This window comes from Fukomys damarensis, unplaced genomic scaffold (assembly GCF_012274545.1).
Source record: "Fukomys damarensis isolate Sample0158 unplaced genomic scaffold, DMR_v1.0_HiC HiC_scaffold_17, whole genome shotgun sequence".
Lineage (NCBI taxonomy): Eukaryota > Metazoa > Chordata > Mammalia > Rodentia > Bathyergidae > Fukomys > Fukomys damarensis.
Window position 1 is genome coordinate 23,824,163 of NW_022900929.1, and position 6,725 is coordinate 23,830,887.

Below are 6,725 nucleotides of genomic sequence, written 5' to 3' on the forward strand. Positions count from 1 at the left end.
CCCGCCCCCGCTCTCACACCCCGCCCCCCGCGCCGCTAGGGCGCGCACGTGACGTGCCTTGCGTCACTTCCGGAGCGCGGGAGGAAGGGGGCGGAAGCTACGATGGAAGGAACCCCTTTGGAAGCCCCAGGCTGGCTTGGAGGACTGTACGGCCCACAGCGGAGGCCAGGAAACGAAAATGACCTCGAGGCGAACCTTAGGGCTCTGACCTTTCGCATTCGGTAGCCACAGAGAGGACGGCGTTGGGCGGAACTTTCCTCGCTTTTGTTTTCGGGAACCGACTTGCTGTAGGCCGAGGCGACGCTACCTCCCGGCCTCCAACCCTTCTAGGGCCATGGAATGGTAGGCAAAGGTGGGAACGCCTGCGGGAGAGAGGAGCTACTGGGCTAGGAGGGACTTCCAACCCCCAGAGAGTGAGGCAAAACTGTGACTCTCAACCCTTCGTGGATTTTAGGATCTGACAGGTGTTGGAGTTAAAGAACCTTAAAGTGATTGCTTCGTGCAAATCTGTGTATACAGATGAGCGTAACTGAGAACCCAAAGTTAAATAAATCAGCCCATATCACATTGTACTAAAGATCGAGTCAGAAGTAGAATCCAGTTCTGATTCCCATTGGAGGAACGCTGGAAGCAGTCCCTAAATACTGCCTCTCTTCTGGGGGCCATCCATAAGGTGCAGCAGGTACAGTAGGAGAGGGAAAGAAAGAAAAAAAAAATACTGTGCTGCTTGCGGGAGGCAGACTTGTATTGGAATACAGTTTTGCTTACTGTAGCCTCTGTGATCTTGGGCAGGTTGCCTAATTTCTCAGTCCTTGTTCGTTATTTACGGATCAGGATTGACTAGTTCCTTAAATTATTCTTAAGCACCTGTGCGTTAGACTGAGGATACAACAATGTACCTGCACCGATGAGTTTAGGGAGGGGGGAAGAGCCAATCGATCATCAATACATTTACATCGGTACTTCAGATGATCCTCACTATGAAGAAGGATAGTGCAAACAAGGACTCTGAGGTTTTAGAAAAGACAGGAAAGGTTTCACTGAGTTTACATGAATAAAGGAGCCAGGTTTGCTGCTATGCAAGTGTCCACTCGAGTTCTGGGCAGGGGAACCGGAAGTGGAAAGGCACTTCCAAACTGTATGAATCCAGCAGTGAATTGGGTGGAAGTACAAGAGATCAAAAGGTAGTAGACTAAACCCAAAGTCAGTGTAGGAAGAAACTCACCAGATGGGAGTTGCTGCAAAGAGACAGAAACCTCAACTCGGCCCACCTACTAGTAGTATATGATGTGTTTTGTTTTTGGTGATACAGTACTTGGAGGAACCAGGACCTTCACTCTTAGCTATATCCCCAATCCTTTGTAAATTTTTAAAGACAGAGTCTTGCTAAACTGCATAAACTGAACTCAAACTTGTAATACTCCTGCCTCCATTTCCTAGAGTGTTGGGATTACATGCATGCCTGGTAGATTCTTGCCTCTCATCACAGAAAAAAGATTTAAAGGCACCTCAGTAAGAGGCATATGTTTTATTAAGCAGAGTACATACTCAGAATGCAAGCCCTTGGAAAGGTGTGCTATGGCCTGAGATTTGCGGGTATTCATGTTCTTGGAGGTATCCTTTAAGATGAGTGATCTACAGCGTTTGCCTGAAAACATTTTTTGAACCTCATGAATCTTTTTTTCTTCTTAAGGTCATGTTGCTCTCCTTTACCTATAATAGGTTAATTATGGACTTCATGTATCTGTAAGGGATTTAAGTGTGCTAGGCATGGGGAAAAATGTCTAGGAAGCATAAATAAGCCTAGGGAGTAAAAAGTATGTAGTAAGATATGGAGAACCTTGGATAACTTTGTTTCCTGAAGTGGCTGTCTTAGAGGTACAATTTTTGTTTTTGCCTTTTTTTGGTACTGGGGACCTAACTCAGGACTTTGTGCTTGGGAGGCAGGCAGCAGAACCACTGAGCTAAATCCCCGGCCCTAGAAGTACAATTTTTAAATTATGATTTTCCTGGTCTCCTCCCTATCTTCTGTCTTAGAAGAACGTGGACACTGGATAATCTGACTCATTAAGTCTATTAGTGGGATAATCTACCACATTTTTATTATTCCTTTTCTTAATTTTTTTTTTTTTTTTTTTAATTTTGGTGCCAAGGATTAGAACTTGGGACCTTGTGCTTGTGAGGCAGGTGGTAGAAGCACTGAACTAAATCCCTGGCCCTGTTTATTCCTTTTTTTGAGAAACGATCTCACTATATATTTCAAGTTAGTCTTGAACTCACTGTTGCAGCCTCAACTGGCTTCAAGCTTATGATCCTCTTACCTCAGCCTCCCCAGTGCTGGCATTACAGGTGTATGTGACCACACCCAGCTCCTTATATCATAATTTGAATATTGGTTGTTGACTTAGAGGAATTTTTTATCATGCTTGGTACTTTTTTTTTTTTTTACTCAGGAATGGAAACTTGTTCTTTAGTTACCATCTTTACTATAGTTGAGTTATAATGTTGGCCACCTCTGTACCAAAATGACTATTAATCTAGCTGTTTTTGATTCTCCAGTTTTGTCAATGGTTATTACAGTGTCTAAGTCTCCATGTTTTTTTGTCTCTCTTCTTGTCCCTGGGCTTCTCTTTTCTCATACATTTTGTTTTGGCCTAAAACACCAGTGAGAGGGAAGGAGCAAGAGAAATAGAATTTCCTTGGAGAAGATGATATGCCAGGGGTGAATGGAGAATTCATAGGCCACATCTTTCCCTGTCAGCTATTAAATATTGGGAAAAAGTAATTTACAAAACTGTTTTTCAAGACTAAATTTTACAAATGAATTAGTATCATACAGCTTTTCCTTTGTAGATTTCTGACAACAGAGGAAAACAATCATGTTGCTGCCACGTTAAAGCTGACAGACTATCACCCTGCAACTGGGCTACTGAATCAGACCCCAAGAACAGTGACTTTGGGCACTATCGCAAATGTTAGTTAGAACACCTACACTGGGACAAAGCTGTAGCATTGGGCCTCAGTATACCATACTAAAAATGAAAATGAAGTCTCAGCCATATTCCATGTCACCAAATAGAAGTTTTCTGACCTAAGAAATTGAGAAATAACGAAGTTAGAAGTTTCCTAAACAGGCCAGTTTTCATTTGGCAAAACAGTTTCTTCTGCTTTAACTATTATTTTTTAAACATTAAGCTCAAACTGATGTTGGCTAATTGGTTGTCTCCCTGTCTGCCTTATGAAGAAAGAAACTTTGAAATGATCATTCCTTTTTCTTTCTTCCAGCACTTCTCCCTTTGTAAAACTGATGCAAGAGGTTGCTGAGACAGCCCAGAAAGAAAGGGAGGCCCACCTTGGAGCCCACTTTCTAGGCTAGATCCACCTTCTGAGTTAAACTTCAACCCAGGACCAGGATAACCTGGTCTTAAAAGAAAAAGTACCAGGTAATCAACTCATAAGGATCCCAGCCCTAATTACCATGCCCTTAGTTGTGCATTTTTGAGCCTGTTCCGCCGTGGCCTTGGGGCAATTCCTCACCAGGCCATATGAGGTAAAAAACTCCACTCTCCAAGGGAAAGCTACAGTCAGGTCACTCACTGGAATGAGTAAAACCTCAGATCAACCCCTTGGCCCTGCCTCAACCGGTGCTTAAAACCTTCGCCAAACCTCCTGTGCCATGAATCCTTCTCACTGGCCCACTCCCCGAGGAGTGTACTTTAGTTTTCAGTAAATCTTTGATCTGCTGCTCCTTTTGGATATCTGCTCAATTCTTTGTTCAGGACAAGAACCTGGATGAGACTCAACCTGCTCTGCTAAGTTTGTCAGAATGCTCAATCTATTTTATGGAATGAAGTATTGCTGTATCCTACAATCACACATACAAAGAGCCAATGAAAATCTTGGTTTTTTTGTTTGTTGAGATAAGGTCTCACAGTGCAGTTCAGGCTGACCTTGAACTCACTATGTAGCCCAGGCTGGCCTCAAACTTGTAGCAATCCTCCTAGCTCAGCCTCCCAAGTTGGGATTAGAGGGATGTGCCACCACACTTAGCTTAAAAATATTTAAATTTGGGCCAGAGATTTAGCTCAGTTGTTTCACCGCCTGCTTCACAAGCACACAGTCCAGAATTCAATCCCTGGTACCAAAAAAAATTTTTTTAATTCATTGTAATTTTGTCTTTTGACCTGTGATGCCCTTTTGCCAAAAACAAAACAAAAAACAAAACAAAACAAAAAAAACCCAAACAGACAAAAAAAAAACAATAAGCAAAATGGATGTTTTGGGTTATAACATGCAAGAAATAACATTTGCTGCCATGAATCTCTCCAAAAAACATTTGGTGACTGGGCCAGGAATTTAGCTCAGTGGCACTGTGCCTGCCTTGCAAGCACAAGGTCCTGAGTTCAATTCCAGTACTGCGGGGGGGGGGGACTTGGTGACTGATGCTTTCATGAAATTATGCTGTTTGTAGAAAACCATTCCAAAATTAGCTACCATCAACCTGATAAAATGCAGTGTTATTTTGTTACCCTGCGTAGTGGCTACTTGAACTAGCTGGATTTCTACCCTTCTAATTTTATCTTTGACAGCAAGATACTTTCTAAAGGCCAAAAGTTCCTCTTCAGGTTGGCTAGCCAAAATCAGTTGAATCTTGAGATAGCTGCTAGGGTGCCTTTCAGATTACCTCTGACTTCATTAATTTCCATGCTAAAGGATACACCCACCAGCCACCATGACTACAATGGACTCCAAAAGAGTGGTAACACACTGAGAAGCCTCTGCCTCTTCCAGGAAAGGATGTGAACATCCCCCTCTTCATGTTTGCCTATCCCCCATCCTCATTTCTGCCACCCTATAACCTTTTCCCTGAGTTGAGAAGTTGACTTATGGGTGAAGTGCCCACTTCTGCGCTATTGGCCTCGAATAAACTTGTGCTCCTGGCATTCAGTTTTGATTTTGCAACACAGAATGAGAAAAGATCTTGCTTTGGGGGCTAAGGGAATGATAAGGGATTGATAGGTCTTAGTCATTCAAAGCACTTGGGCTTTTAATCTAAGTTAGCTAAGAAGCTATCAGAGTTTTGAGCAGAGGGCATAATTTCACTGTTGACAGTTAAACTACACATAAGGTAGTAAGAAAAAAGTCAACCATGAGTCCTTGTTAGAGGGTTCTGATTTTTACTAAGCTATGGATAATACAAAGAAGAAACAACTCAAACAGATACAAACATTTAGTTTACAACATATTAGAGGTGAAGTGACTGAGATACTGACTGGACCTGGATATAAGGGCCTGAGACTTTGACAAATAGTGGGATTCAAGGTAACAGATTTGGGAGTCATTAGTGTTCATTAGAAATCAATGAAGTCACGAGGGTAAAATCACTTAGAGGTGTATGTAACAGATAAAATATATGCATTTATAGATGAATGATAAACACCAAATCACCATCTTGGCTCCCTCTGAAAGTAAAGACATCTGGAAAGGAATTCCAAAGGAAAAAAAAAAAAGGAGCACGAGAGATTGAACCCCAGAATCAAACACAGGACCTTGCACTTGCAAGGCAGGTGTGCCATTGAGCTAAATCCCCAGGCCTTTAAGTTATGTTTTTAATTTTGAGACAGGGTCTTGTTAGTTGCCCAGGTTGGGCTAGAGCTTGCAAACCTACAGCCTCTCAGCCTTTCAGCACAGGCTGAAGGTATATTTAACTGAGGAAGCAAAGTTCAGTTCTTGAGCTGAATGATGGGTATATGCATATTCATTTGTAAAAGTCGCAGTCAATATAGAATCACCTTTTCAACTTGTAACAAAGATAAAGTTGGGTGGTTTTGAAGGAAATGTTCTAACACATGACTGATAATTATCACAAAAGACTGCCAGGAGCAGAACTTTGCACAAAGTCTGACAGACCACCTGATGGGACAAATTCCTGGACCCTTAACCTGTTACTAATTAAAAGCACAATTTGGTATTTTGATGCATTCAAGGACTTAAAAGCAGTTTTTGCTTTAAAAAAGAATTTGGGAGCAGCCATCGCTCAAACGCTGGGAAGGTACGCCAGGCCCCGATCCACCGCGGGAAGGAGAACCACACCTGCTGCCGACCTAGCAGCCATCACTCAAGCGCTGGGAAGGTAGCCACGCGGGTGCCCCTGAACCCCCATAGCCCCCCCCCGCACTCTCAGACCTCCTGACTGTGCAAGTCTTTGGACCCACTCTGCAGAGGCAGAGGTGGTCATCAAGGGTATTTTTCTGAGTTCCCAACTTTGAACGTCTTTAAAGAAAGGGCATGGGAAACCTGTAATAGAACGTTGCAGAGTTCAACCATTCAGAAGGATGGGGAACTCAATCTGGGCCTTGCAGCCCGAAGTCAGTCAGCATCATGGGGTTCAGCAATCAGCTAAGTGAGATCAGGGGTCTTGCATCCTCGCTCTGTCTGAGCCATTAAATGGTAAATATACTATATTGAAAAGTTTGTTCACTGCAGACATGTTCTGGACTGCTTCTTGATTTCAATTTAATTCAAATGATTTAAGGGTGCTAGACTAGTGACTACCACAGGTGGTTAGTGTCCAAGTTGTGCTTGATCTTAATGTGTTGCTGATTGTATCAGTTGGGGTAAAGCACTGCCATTGATTTGATGAGCTGTTTTCTCTGATGTTATGAAGATGAGAATGTCTGTGGGTCGTTAGAGACACAGAAGCTAGGGTGCAACTATATCAGGAA

General features: G+C 42.8%; 1 protein-coding gene and 1 long non-coding RNA gene across 3 annotated transcripts in view; one reads left to right on the forward strand and one right to left on the reverse strand.

The window, feature by feature from the left end:
* LOC104862775 (BTB/POZ domain-containing protein KCTD7) overlaps positions 1-6,725 on the reverse strand; it is a 95,309-nt gene that overhangs the window by 65,984 nt on the left and 22,600 nt on the right. The gene's annotated exons all lie outside the window — the stretch shown is intronic.
* Positions 84-5,528, forward strand: LOC104862776. Its single transcript, XR_780434.2, has 3 exons — positions 84-342; positions 3,286-3,443; positions 4,714-5,528. It is a non-coding gene; the product is annotated as an uncharacterized LOC104862776 (long non-coding RNA).